This window comes from Mus caroli, unplaced genomic scaffold (genome assembly GCF_978045245.1).
Source record: "Mus caroli unplaced genomic scaffold, Mus_caroli_1 scaffold_15, whole genome shotgun sequence".
NCBI lineage: Eukaryota > Metazoa > Chordata > Mammalia > Rodentia > Muridae > Mus > Mus caroli.
The window spans coordinates 92,785,355-92,800,688 of NW_028227270.1; the positions used below are offsets into that span (position 1 = coordinate 92,785,355).

The 15,334-nt window shown below is 40.1% G+C and overlaps 1 non-coding gene across 1 annotated transcript; it reads left to right on the forward strand.

The window, feature by feature from the left end:
• The first annotated feature begins 13,788 nt into the window (after positions 1–13,788).
• Positions 13,789–13,895, forward strand: LOC115029181 (U6 spliceosomal RNA). Its single transcript, XR_003834735.1, has one exon. It is a non-coding gene; the product is annotated as a U6 spliceosomal RNA (small nuclear RNA).
• Positions 13,896–15,334: the final 1,439 nt, after the last annotated feature.

Here is a 15,334-nt window from a genome sequence, read left to right on the forward strand (position 1 = left end):
TATAGGTGGAACAACAATATGAACTAACCAGTACTCCCTGGAGCTCGTGTCTCTAGCTGCATATGTATCAGAAGGTGGCCTAATTGGCCATCAGTGGAGAGGCCCATTGGTTTTGCAAACTTTATATGCCTCACTCCAGGGGATGCCAGGGCCAAGAAGTGGGAGTGGGGGGGGAGGGGGGTTGGGGAGGGTATGGGGGACTTTTGGAGTAGCATTGGAAATGTAAATGAAGAAAATACCTAATTAAAATAAAATAAAAAATATTAAAAAACAAATATAGTATATATGATATAATAGTAGAATCACAACTGCAATTAGGAAAAGAATATAAAGAAGAGAGTTATGAGACATAAGGGAGATATTCAGAGAAAACACATAGACAATATTTTCTCCCACATATGAGGACAAATTTGAATTGTAAGATAATGCACATTCTCTGTTAAACCACTGTTATGATTTCAAGAGTAGACCCCTGAACTGGAGACATGGCTCAGCAAGCTATGAAGACTAATGACCTGAATCAACTACTTGGGTCTCACATAGTAAAATGAGAGACTTGACTCCCCAGGATTGTCTTCTGATTTCTGTGTGTACTTTGTGATATGTGCCCCCCAACATGTGTGTGTACACACATGTGAACATGAACATAATAAAATAAATAAAAGCATCACACAAAAGAAGTGACAACTCCATTAAGGATCTACCAACAGAACACTGATTAATAGGTCCTATCTTTACAAAAAAAAATGCAATAGGTATCCTCACAAGGATTTTTAAACCCACTTGATATGAGACCATTTTCCTAAGCATACAAGAGTCTCGGACCTGTGGGTTCTTAATCCACAGTGCAGTGTCATCATTACCCCAGCTACTGTCCAGGCCTCCAACACAGAGATCGTTTATTTCATATGACTTTGTACTGAGGGGTGAGGCAAGATGAGTCCATGGCATTGACATTCCACAAATGTGGAAATGAAGATGAAACCAAAACCTAAAACAGAAATGCAAAAATCGGCAATATAGAAGGACAAATTAAGTGAGTACTCTGCTACCAAATTCGTGGTTATATGAATTTTCTCCCCATATAGCAAATTAACATACATCAAATTGTTAGACTAAGTCTTCAAACCCACAACACTTTATTTTTTATTATTTCTAATTTATCTATTTAATGTACATCCCAATAGCAGCACTGCCACTCATTCCAGTACCCCCTCACACAGATCTTCCCTCCATTCCCTTCTCCTCTTCTCCTCTGAGGAGGTGAAGTCTGCTTCTGGGTATCTTCCCCAAATATCCCTCCCGACATACCAAGTGAGTGCAGGACTAGCTGTTTCCTCTTCCACTGAAGCCAGGTAAGGTGGCACTGTTAGGGGAACAGAATCCACAAATATGAAGCAAATTCAAGGACAGCCCTGACTCCAGTGATTGGGAGACCTGTATGAAGACTGAGCTACACATCTGCTACATATGTGCAGGGGGCCTTTGGTCCAGGTTATGTTCATTCTTTGGTTGGTTTTTCAGTGTCTGGGAGCCCCCCAAGTGTCCATATTACAGACTCTGTTGGTCTTCCTCTGACAGGCATCTTAAATGTACCTTCTTAAAACTGTTCCTAAGAACAGAAATGTGACAAGTAGCTTGATTGTAAAAATTCACCAAGAACTGTATACATCATAAAATTGAACAGCTAGACTATTCCATATGAGAGAAACAGAGTCTAGATACACATGATTAAAAGATATACCAATATGTACTTGTATCACCATAGGTGCATGAAAATAAAAAAAGTAAATGCTGATTGCTGAAGTGATAATGCCAGAGCATGGAGACAGAAGCCTGAGCATGAACTAGAACTCCCATTGTGCTGGCACGCTTTAGTGATGCCAATATGGAACATGCAGGATACTGGGATGGAGTATCACCAATGTGCCTATTCATCTGCATGTTAGCACAAACATTTCCCAGGCGAGATGGAACCACTAGTCTAATAGTTTCATGGTCTTTATGTATATAGCCAACTAAATTGTGAATGGATTCAAGCCCTATTCTATAGCAGGAGGTGAAAAAATACGACTGGGAAGGTTTTAAGTTGCCAAAAGGAGGTTTGTCCTAGTGCTTGGATAAACTGATATCATGTGCCTTGCTGGGGTTCAGGAGTCTCCACACAAACCTGGAAACATCGATCTCAGTGAGATAGGGATGGTTTATTGAATGCACACCCCAAGTCTCAACCACTGCAGAAACAGCTCAGGCTTGAACATTGAAAGCTGAATGCTGGACATTTCTCAGGGCTAAAACTGTGGTAACCTTGATGAGCTAATACTCAGGTTCTTGAAGTACTACTCAGTGGTTGGCCCTGACCCAAGCCATTTTAGACATAACAGTTCATATCAACCTTTAATTTTATGAGTTCTATGTGAAGTTTATAGTTGTAGAATAGCTTAAGTTTAACAAATCTCATAACATACAGAGCATAACAGGGTATGTGGTTAGTGTGACCCAGCTCTGAGTCAAGTTACTTTTCTACATCAATGACTGGCAGGCATATTACAGCAATAATGTGAAAGAGCTGGTGGACATGGAATAAAATGTCTACAGCTATGCTGGGAACAGAGCAGACCTCAACATTCCTATCAGCCTTCTTTGAATCTATTGCATCCATGGATTGATGCAATTATCAAGTTACAGACACAAACTCTTCAGTGGTGTCTTGTCACTGGCAGAGACTCATACAAGTTAAACTCTAGAAAATGTGTGACTGAAGCTGTGGCCTGATGACCTACTGATCATACAAGAATAGAAAAATGGGCAGGAAATGTGGCTCAGCAGTTAAGAGTGATTGCTGTTATTGTATTGGATTTCAATACCCTTGCTAGGCAGAAAACAATCACCTCTAACTGCAATTCCTAGGGATCTGATGGCTGCTTCTGACCTTTACAGGCAACCATGTTTATGTTGACTCTAAAAATCATTTTTATTTCCTCAGATGGAGGGATGAGATGAGAACTGTACCCAAGCATTATGAATGCATGGCTTGGACTAAGCCCAGAGCATTTCTATCTAATTGTCCTTAGACATAGGTTTGGAAGCTTCCACCCTCTCTAAAATCTAATCTTCTGAAAACCTGGACTTTAAAGGCTTCAGTTTCCAGCCTCTGTACAATCTAATCTGAAAACCTGGACCTTAAAGGCTTCAGTTTTCAGCCTCTGTGTGCTTAAGCTAGGCCTAGAATGTTTCAGCCTCTGAGACTTACTGCTGAATAAATTTACTCTTTCTAGCTCTTTCTGAATTCTAGCTGGTCAGTTAAACTTATCTGTTCTAGCTCAGACTCCTCTCTAAGCTGACTGATTCAAATTGGCTTCTTTCTCATGGCCTCTGACTAAATTGCTCTGCTTGGAAAAACTGTCTCTGAACTCTATAAACTGCACTGCACTAACTGCACTGACTGTATGAAGTGACTGGAACTGAACAGAACTGTACAGACTAAAGTCACTCAACTGAACAGCACCCAATTCAACTGAACTCAACTCATTGAACTGAAATATGCTCAACTCATTTGAACTCAACTTGCTCAACTGAAATACATCCAATTCAACCAAAGTCAACTCATTGTACTGAAGTATACCGAACTCAACTGAAATCAACTCATTCAAATGAAATACACCCAATTCAACTGAACTCTACTCATTCAATTGAACTGTATTTAACTCAACTGAACACAACTCCAGCTCTTACCCTGAATTACTCTTTAGTAGTTTCCCTTTCCATGGTGTACTCATGAAAGCTGATCATATTCTATCTCTGACTCATTCTGTCAAATCTTTCTCTGATTCATCACTTTGTCTGCCCATCAAACAGATAGAAAGAATTGTTTGGGATTAAAAGTGTGTGTCTGTATTTCAGCCAGACACACAGATTAAAGTTATGTACTAAGGGCCTGTCTGTATTCTAGCCAGATCACACAGACCTAGGTCTCTGGATGTGATTCCTTGACAGAAGAGCCATTTTGTTGGGTTAAAATTCCTCTACAGTTCACATACACTCATACACATCAGTTTTTAAAAAAATGACTCAAAACCATACATCACCTAATCCATGTTTCAGGGAACATTGTAGAACAATTGTGTGTGTGTCTAAGATGATGGTGGTGGGCTTTTAATCCTACCTGAAGTAGGAGGGCAGGAGGACCCTCTACTAGGATTTTAGGCCTTTCTCATTTCTACCTCCTTTAGAGGAAGTTATCCTAAGCAGTTCTCCCCACTCTTTCTCTTGTTGTGGGCTGATTTTTATTTTAGCAAACTGGAAGAGGGGTCTAACCTGTTGACATCTCATCAGACTCTATAAACAGAACTGCTGGGTTGGCTTTATAATTGGGGGTTCTTCAGGGTGCTCACCTCCCTGTCATATCTAAGTCTTAGCAGAATGCACATGCAAAATATCAGCTCAACTCATTGGCTTCTTTCTGTCGAGGTTCACATTATAGGTTTTTAATTTTTCTTTTTAAAAAGCATTCAAGATTCCCAGTATCACTTTGAAACAATTAGATTTAGAAACAGTGGATTTATTGTTGAGCTTATCTGCCTTCATGGTCTGCTTGAATAGGTTAGAAAAAAAAGGTCATTCATGAGGTATACCTTTGGGTATGTCTATGAGATGTTTTCTGAGGAGGTTTAGCAAAAAAAAAAAGACCAAACCTTAATATGAGTGCCAGTATCCGATGGCCTGGGGACTTAGTTGAGTGCCAGCAGTACCTCTTTGCTGCTTTCGGGTCCTGCTAGATATGAACAAGCAGCCTCATGCTCCTGGCATGGTGTCTTCCCCACCACAATGGGCTGCATTCTCCGCCTCTGACTCCATACAGGCCTCTCCTCACTGAAGGTATTCAGCTCAGGTGTTTGGTCTCAGTAATGAGAAAGGTAGAGAATACAGTGAATGGTTGAACCTGAGAGGGTCCTTGGAGAGCAGCTGTAAGCAGCATTTATTAAAAAATTAATTTATTTTTTACACTTCATATTCCATTCCCCCATCTACCCTCCAACTGCTCCACATCCCACACCTCTTCCCCACCCCCTGTCTCTACGTGGATGTCCCCACCCCCCACCCCACCTGACCTCTAAATTCCCTGGGCCTCCAGTCTCTTGAGGGTTAGGTACATCATCTCTGAATGAACACAGACCTGGAAATCCTCTACTGTATGTGTGTTGGGGGCCTCATATCAGCTGGTATATGCTGCCTGTTTGTTGGTCCAGTGTTTGAGAGATCTCAGGGGTCCAGGTTAATTGAGACTGCTGGTCCTCCTACAGGATCGCCCTTCTCCTCAGTTTCTTTCAGCCTTCCCTAATTCAACAACAGGGGTCAGCTGCTTCTGTTCATTGGTTAGGTGCAAATAATCTGCATCTGACTCTTTCAGTTGCTTGTTGTTGGGTCTTTCAGGGGGCAGTCATGATAGGTCCCTTTTTTTGAGTGCTCCAAAGCTTTAGTAATAGTGTCAGGCCTTGGGACCTCCCCTTGAGCTGGATCCCTCTTTGGACCTTCTTTTCCTTAGGCTCCTCTCCATTTCCATCCCTGTAATTCTTTCAGACAGGAACAATTTCGGGTCAGAGATGTGACTGTGGGATGGCAACCCCATCTCTCACTTGATGCCCTGTCTTCCTGCTGGAAGTGGGCTATATAAGTTCCCTCTCCCTACTGTCAGGCATTTCATCTAAGCTTCCTCCGTTTGATTCCTGAGAGTCTCTCTTAAGTCCCAGGTCTCTGGTTGTAAGCAGCATTTTTAAACACTGATTACAATGTTCAAAAATTAGTTCAATGTTCAAAAACTAGGTTAATGATGGTAACAAAGTCCTGTGTACATACTAAAATCCATGGACCTGTTCAGCTAAAATGTGTGAAATGTGTCAGGTGCATAATATACATCAGTAGAGATGGACAGCTCCTTGCACGGGATGAAATGACTAGGCAAAATAATGTGGTATCCAGGGTCCAGCATCTTTTCTACTCTGAAGTTCTGTGGTGAGGCAGCTAGTTCAGATGTCTGTGTTTAGAGGAAGACACAGAGGACAGGCCCCTAAATATCACCCAGCTGTCAAGTACACCACTGGGAAGAGCAGGCAGCAGAAGATGATGGGATTTCCTGATGCTACTAAGATTTTATGGATTTGAGTTTTTAATGTTCTTTCTGGTTATGTTCCCTACCACCACCACCACCACCACCACCTCACTCTTTCCACTTTCTTAGTTGCTAAAGCATAACCATCTGTGTTTTCCTCTTGCCTTTTCAAGAGAATTTGTTCAATTTCTGGCTTCTGGATCTTTGGCTTATCAGCTTTCCTCAGCATCTGGACAACAACTAAAGGATCTAAAGCAAGATGGTGACAAGTGTCTGCTGTGGGCTGAGTTGTGTCTCTAACCACAAAGGTGCATCCTGAAGCATGTCACTGTGACTGCAACTGGGCTAGATTGTTAGGAGGCAATGAGGGTGATGTGACATGACTTCATAAAGGAGGGACCATGGCCTAAAATACAAACAATATGAAACAAAGGCTGAAGGTGAAGGGGAGGAGGGGAGGAAAGGGAAGGGGCAGAGAATGTCCGTTGGAGAGATGGAGGTGGAAAAAGGGGATGAAGAGAAGGGAGAGGGAAGAGTTCCCTTCCCATCATTGGTGAACACAACAGAAGACAGTCTGTGTATGCCAGGAGCCTTATTGGGCAACTCTTCCCTCATTTTATACTTCCAGAATTCAAGACCAGGAGAAATAAATGTCCTGTGTTTAATTCATCTAGTCTCTGTTTTGTTAGAAAGAAGGAATCTAGGAGGCTGTTTTCACAGAAAGAACTATGCCTCTGTGTTGAAGGTGTGCATTTCTCTTGTAACAGGGCTTCTGAATATACATGCCCATGTGCTACTGTTTCAAAAGTAGAATAAAATTATTACTCTGTCTTCTTTACTCCAAGATCAGTCAGTCTTTTTTTTTTTTTTTTTTTTATGTAACAATAGGAGGATGAATTCTTCACACCAGAAAGCATGTATGTAATGTCTCTTTCTGGGGTCAGAAGAGATGGCTTAGTTGGAAGGGTGCTTGCTGTGCAAGTCTGAGGCCTTGACTCTAGATCTCTAGCATCTACTTCTAAGCCTGGGCACAGCACAGGGCACCAGTGTTACTGGCACTTGGAAGACATGGACAGAATGCTCTCTGATCAACTAGTCTGGCCTCGTCAGTGAGCTCCCAGAAGACATTTGACTTCCAACTCTGGTGCTCCCCCTCTCTCTCTCTCTCACACACACACACACACACACACACACACACACTTTTTCTTCAATAAAACTTCTTAGAAATATTGGTACACAATTTTGAGCTGGATTGCATGGTGTCATCCTTGCTTCCCTCCATGTCACCGGTCACTAACTGTGATTGGAACTTACTTCATACTTTACTCTCTGGAACCCGTTTCTTCTGTATCCCCTGTGTCTTTATCCATGCTGCTGGTTCTACAATGGCCTCCTAATTCTTCTCTGGCTCTGCCAAATGGCTTTTGGTCCCCTACAATTATAAAACCTCCTACAAGGCCTCCCATTCTGCAGTTTCTGTCTTCTAAACCCTTTCTCTGTGTTGTTACAAAATTTCTCACTGTCAAGCTAGTTATAGGGCTGCATGCTTCATTCCTTCCTTTGTGTTTTTCAGTAGTTTTTTGTTGTTGTTGTTGTTATTCTTGAAAGCAGCCCCCTCAACCCCAATGGAATGCTATCAACCACTTCCCTGTCTAGTTTAACTAGTATTTATGATCAAGATGAACTTAGTTTATATTTTAAATTGAGATGCTTTTGAGAGTAAATGGAGGTACTTGTTAATTATTACTCCAGAGCCACAGGCATGGATGGAAATTATCTTAGCTAAATAATGATTAATGGTTGTGGTTCTCCCAACATGACTCTCTACTCTAACTCCTTTAGGATTCTATCAATAATAAGACCTAATTTCCCTTCAGCCTCCACCCCACACTGTTCATGCCTCAGCTATAATGAACATAAAGGTCATAGTCTGGTTCCTTGGCCAGACTGGAAACTAGAGAAAAATGGACAAATAGAATCTTCCTTGTCTTTTTAGGATCAGTCTGTGAGTGAGCAGCCATGCTTTTCCTATTGACTAAGTTTTTAAAGCTCATACTACAACTAGTATGCACGTAGCAGCTGAGAGGTTATCAAAGTGTGCCAGACCTATGGGCCTGAGACCAAAACTACAGTGTGGGGTTCTCCAATGTTCAGTATCATTTTACACAGGGAGAAAAAGTCAGGAGCAAATAGAAGAGGATCCTGAACAATCTAAACTTGGATTGGAATCAGCAAAATGCTCAACCAAGCAAAAGTGAGCTTCTGACTGGATTTGAGAAGAAAAATCAAGCACAAACCCAGGAAACAGAATCTAGAGCATCAAGTGATCTGCCCAGGTTTTTCTTTGCATATAATATATAGCATATAACAACAACAACAACAGCAGCAGCAGCAACATGGTCAAGCATGTTACAGGAACAGAGAATATGACAAAAAATGAAGAAAAACAATCTAAGAGTCCCTATAAGTCACTCAGACAGAGCTGCTCTGGCTCGCAGGTTCAGTGCTGATTCTAAAAGGGTAAGTATGATCCAATATGACTATTTTTCTTCACTCTTGAAACAGGCTGAGGAGCCAGAAGATATAATGATAATTCTTTTATACATTATACACATTATATTTATATATTATAGCTAAGAATTCTAAGAATTCGCGATTAGTGCATTCAAGGTAACCAGGTGCTAAAAGCAAGGATAACATCAGAGACATGACAAATATTAAGTATAAAATTACTAAAATCAAGATGTGTTTATGTGGATTTGATATTAGATTTAGACATAAAAGGTTTTTTTTTCACTTTTCTGAAAGTAAGAAAATATTAAGATAAGAAAGGGTTAATATACAGAAACAGAGAGGTAGGTGCACAGCAGTGAGGTAGCCGCACATGTTTGCTGTCATAATCTTAGAATGAAGGAAGGACCCAATACAAAATCATGTCAGAAACAATGAAAGGAGAGGGGCAAGTTTGCTTGAAATGCGTGAAAATGTCTTCTGATGCCCATCTCTAAGAGCAATGTCCATGTGCCAATAAAAAAGGAAAAAGCAAGTTTGAGAATTAGTGATAAAACTAGGTAACCCACCAGACAGGAAATTACAAAACCCCTTGTTAATCAGATGTAAAATAACTTATAAGGCAACCAAGTAGGCATGCATTATGACACTAAGAAAAAACAGAACTCAGAGATTTCTGGTTCTAGCCATAAAGAGTGCTCTACGGAACATTAAGACATTCTCCAAATGCAGCTGCAAGCTGGGCAAATGCATTTTAAAGAAAAAAAATCATGGGCATTGGAGTGCAACCCACACATGCAGGAAATGGGCACTATGACATAAGAAGAAAGAAGTTGAAAATTTCATTGGAGACCTGAAATGTCCAAAAGACTCTAGCTGAGCTACTATCTGAAATTAAGAAATCAGTAGCGGGACTGGGCAGGTAGTTCACTGGATAAAAGTACTCACTACACAGCATGAGGACCTGAGTTTAAATCCCAAGCAAATACATTAAAATCTGGGTGTGGTTGGTCACATGCCTATAGTCCCCAGGCTATGGGGATTAGAGACAAGAAGATCTCTGAAGCTTGTTAGCTGCTATCTAGTTCCAGGTCCAGTGAGAGAGCCTATGTTAAAGGACTATGACAGAGAGTGACATCAGGACACTGAAGACACATATGTACATATAACACACACACAAACACACACACACACACACACATTTAGTAGATTGTTTCTTTTAGTTAAGCAAAGGGAAGCACAGAGTTTGTAACTAGGAAGTCAGATCAATGTAAACCCACTACAGTGAGACACAAAAAGGAGAGCTGGAACACAAAGACAGAAATTTTAAGAAATATACAAAATGAAGGCACAGATATTGTGAAATAATTTTACAACTTAAAACACACTCAAATCTCAGTTTTAAGATGCTTCACAAGTTCCACACAAGGGCAGCCGTACTGAGGATGAACTACCTCTAGTACTACATAGGCAAATTGCTTTAGGGAGGGACAAATAATGAAACTGAAAAACAGTGGAGCAGAAGTTTGCATTGAAAGAAGCTTTGATGATATGGAACAGAAATGACAGAAGAAGATAAGAGTAAAATACAACTTCAAAATTAGGATTTTACCTGCCTATAGAGGCTTTAGCATTTAGTGAAAGCATATTTGAATGTAAATGCAAAATAAAATAATTTCAGCAAGATGATCATTTTTGAACCATCACAAACTTTCTGGAGAACTCATGATCTTTATATGGAATAAAATATTCTTCATGTGGCTACCTTGGATGAAATACTTTATGCTGTTGGTCTAGAACCTCACTCATTGATATCCTCTTGTAATAGAACACTCAATTAGCATATACAAACAAGTGGTAGAGTGTTAGCTTTAACTAAATGCTTAGAAATTTAAATGTAAATAGATTAATTCCCCCGGTGAGGATAAAGATGAGAAAATCCAGCTAACATTTTCTTTGAAAGTAATGGTGTTTGTGTACTTCTGCTTACTTAGGCCAATTAAATCTTACTTTAGTGAGATATTGTATTTTCAGGTTTTGCAGTATTAAATTTGCTTAATTTTCTGAAAATAAATTACCTATAAACAAATAAATCAGCATATTTAATGTTGTATCTCAAATAAGTACCATTCTTATATTAAAATACTTTTATCTCTAGTGAAGCTTACATATAATTAAGATCTGTTTAAATGAATGCTTTTTGATAGGTTTTTAAAGACAATTATTAGATGTAAATGAATGCTTTATAGTCCTATACTTACTTTCTACTAAATAGAGCAACTAGGGTTTCCTACTGTAATGGAACACCATGTTACTTGATAACTTAGTTCTGGCTTCTGGGTGCTCTGAGCTCAGTAATAAGTTCCCAGCTTAGCTTTAGCTTTAGCAGTCCTCCCCCTCCCTCTCACCTTCCCCCTCCCTCTCCCTGTTCTTCTTCTCCTTTTCCTTCCTCTTCCTCTTCTTCTTTCCTCTTCTTTCTTTCTTTCTTTCTTTCTTTCTTTCTTTCTTTCTTTCTTTCTTTCTTTCTTTCTTTCTTTCTTTCTTTCTCCTCCTCCTCCTTCCCCCCTCCTCCTCCTCCTCTTCCCATTTTCATGGCATAGCTGAAGAGTACATTAGAGTGTATTTTCTCCTTAATGTACCAAAGAGACTTACTATCAAAATATTGTGGCAAAATTCTGGTACTCAAAAAATACTTTTATAAGTTTTAAGTTGCTCAGATCTTTCTTTCTCCTGGTTGGTGGCACTTTGTTAGTACAGTCTATGAAACTTTTGTTAGTGCTCAAATAGCATCATGTTTGCAAAATTCTTTCTAAGCTGTGATTCTCCCACTAATAGTGTTTTTGAACTCTTTGTGCATAGAGGGTTCAAAGTGGGCTGTATACATATCCTATTTGTCCTGAATAAAGAGAATTGGTAGCCCCACAACAAAATGATGCCACATGGGTAATTTTAAAGCACTAAGCAGTAAGTGGGGTGCTCAAATCATGCCTAAGATTTGGTCTTGATATTGAGATCAAGTCTAATCTTTATTACTCAAAAATTTCTTAATATTTTCCATTTTGTTTGAAGTTCTAAGGACTGAACTCTGGGACTTGTGTGTGCCAGTCAAGGACTCTATCAATGAGCAGCAGCCAGTCCCTGATACATTGAGACTTAATATCAATGTAGACTAAGCTTGCTTCACTTCAGATCTTCTTCCTCAGCCTCCTAAATAGTGTGATTACAGGGGGACACCGCCATATCCAGCTCATAATTTATATCCTTCAACCCTACTAGAATGGCTTGAAATAAAAGTTTATTTATATGTGCTACTATTTATTTATTTTACTCCAGATTTTATTCCCTTCGTACACCCCGCAACTCTTCCACATCCTATACCTCCTCCCCACCCCTTGTCTCCACAAGGATGTCTCCAACCAGTACCCTCACCCCACCTGACCTCTAAACTTCCTGGGGCCTCCAGTCTCTTGAGGGTTAGGTGAATCATCTCTAACTAAACCCAGACCAGGCAGTTCTTTGCTGTATATGTGTTGGGGGCCTCATATTAGCTGGTTCTTGCTGTCTGTTTGTTGGTCCAGTGTTTGAGAGATCTTGGGGGTCCAGGTTAATTGAGATTGCTGGTCTTCTTGCAGGGTAGCCCTCCTCCTCATCTTCTTTTAGTCTTTCCCTAATTCAACCACGGGGGTTAGCAGCGTCTCTCCATTGGTTGGGTGCAAATATCTGCATCTGACTCTTTCAGCTGCTTGTTGGATTTTCCGGAGGGCAGTCATGCTAGGTCCATTTTTATGAGTGCTCCATAGCCTCAGTAATAGTGTCAGGCCTTGGGGCCTCCCTTTGAGTTGGATCCCAATTTTATTTCAATTTACTGTTACAGTACATTATTTTTAAAAGTTAAACAAATAAACAGATAGTGCAGATAGATATTCTAGCAAAATCCTTGCTTTGAAACCGCTTTATGTAATTCTAAGTTAACCAAGTTTAAGAGTTGACTTCTATGCAATAATGGATTTTATTCCAATGAAATATAACAGAAATACATAACACAGGCTATATTTTTCTCAGCCTCTAATATTATGTTTTCTCACCACCTTTTATTTGCCTTGTGACCAATGACTCAGATGTTATTCTGTTACTAAGTCATAACCCCATTTGTTCTACCAATTTCTGTATCTGGGTGATTTGAATGTGTCTCAGAGAATTCATGTGTTGAAAATCGGTCTTCACTAAGTTATACTGACAGTAGAATCTAGAGGCAGAGCAAGGGAATGTCAGGTCAATAAGGGAGTCATTGTTGTTCTCAGCACTGATAGGTATTGTGAATGCATTCTAAAAGTGGGCCATTCTTTACATGTGGTGCCTTCTTTCTGCATCTACACAACACCCTGCCACTTTTCTGCTCTGTTATGATGCAAATCAAGAGCCTTACCCCACTCAGCCACCTAGTCTTAAAACTCCAGCCTCCAGAATGCAAGCTATAAATGTCTTGCCAGGATAAATTGCCTTGTCTAAGGACTTATGTCACAACAATTGAGAATAGACTCAGACACAGGACAAGTTTCATATATAATGTACCACAACCATTAAAACTAACTATTTTGAGGAAGTTTGATTAATTTCATGCTGTCCATATGCTTTTGTCTTCCAAAAGAACTGTGAGTGCTAGCTAACGTTTAGCTTAATAAAATATAGAACTACCTATGTGGTAAGACTCTGGGTGCACCTGAGAGGAATTAACTTGGTTTGGTTAACTACTGTGGGAAGACTCACCTTGACTTGGTATAATCTCTCCCACTCAGCCTGAAATCTGGTTGATCAGGTTTGACTGTTAGCACTAGGAGAACATCAGGGGTGGAGCCTGCCACCCTATCGTTCTGCCACTCCCACTGCTACTACCTGCCACCTAGCTGTTCTGGAGCCAACACGTGGTCACCTGAAACTGGACTCCAAGGATGATTTGGCGGGAATGGGACCCTCCCCATTCTTCATAACCCTGTGTCTCCAAATAGTAAAATTGAACCTTGATCAGACTAATGTCTTGATTCCATCCTTTCTTGAGCCCGCTTAGGTTCCCTCTTTTCTTCCAGATTCCAAGATGCCTCCCAGGCTAGAACCCAGACATGTGAGCCACAGGATGGACTCAATAACTTGGGGTAAGATTGCTCCCTGAGATGCTCGTTTGGGCAGCACATATACTAAAATTGGAATGATACAGAGAAGATTAGCATGGCCCCTTCGCAAGGATGACACACAAATTTGTGAAGCGTTCCATATTTTTATAAAGGCAGACCTATCAGAATTACACCAGACTTTTCACCAGAAACTATGAAAGCCAGAAGATTCTGGACAGATGTTATACAGCACTAAGAGAACACATATGCCAGCCCAGGCTACTATACCCAGCCAAACTCTCAATTACCATAGATGGAGAAACCAAAGTATTCCACGACAAAACCAAATTCACACATTATCTTTCTACGAATCCAGCCCTTCAAAGGATAATAACAGAAAAAAACAAAACAAGGAAGGAAACCACACTCAAGAAAAAGCAAGAAAGTAATCCCCCAATAAACGAATAAGAAGACAGCCACAAGAACAGAATGCCAACTCTAACAACAAAAATAATAGGAAGCAACAATTACTTTTCCTTAATGTCTTTTAATATCAATGGACTCAATTCCCCAATAAAAAGACATAGACTAACAGACTGGCTACACAAACAGGACCCAACATTCTGCTGCTTACAGGAAACCCATCTCAGGGAAAAAGACAGACACTACCTCAGAGTGAAAGGCTGGAAAACAATTTTCCAAGCAAATGGTCTGAAGAAACAAGCTGGAGTAGCCATTATAATATCTAATAAAATCGACTTCCAACCCAAAGTTATCAAAAAAGACAAGGAGGGACACTTCATTCTCATCAAAGGTAAAGTCCTCCAAGAGGAACCCTGAATTCTGAATATCTATGCTACACATGAAAGGACAGCCACATTCATTAAAGACACATTAGTAAAGCTCAAAGCACACATTGCAAAATAATAGTGGGAGACTTCAACACACCACTTTCATCAATGCACAGATCGTGGAAACAGAAACTAAACAGGGACACAGTGAAACTAACAGAAGTTATGAAACAAATGGTTCTGACAGATATCTACAGAACATTTTATCCTAAAACAAAAGGATATACCTTCTTCTCAGCACCTCATGCTACCTTCTCCAAAATTGACCATATAATTGGTCACAAAACAGGCCTCAACAGATACAAAAATATTGAAATTGTCCCATGCATCCTATCAGATCACCATGGACTAAGGCTGACCTTCAACAACAACATAAATAATAGAAAGCCAACATTCACGTGGAAACTGAACAACATTCTTCTCAATGATACCTTGGTCAAGGAAGGAATAAAGAAAGAAATTAAGGACTTTTTAGAGTTTAATGAAAATGAAGCTACAACATACTCAAGCTTATGGGAAAAAAAGGAAAGCATTTCTAAGAGGAGCACTCATAGCTCTGAGTGCCTCCAAAAAGAAACTAGAGAGAGAGCACACACTAGCAGCTTGACAGCACACCTAAAAGCTCTAGAACAAAAGGAAGCAAATTTACCCAAGAGGAGTAGACTGCAGGAAATAATCAAACTCAGGGGTGAAATCAACCAAGTGGAAACAAGAAGAACTATTCAAAGAATCAACCAATCGAGGAGCTGGTTCTT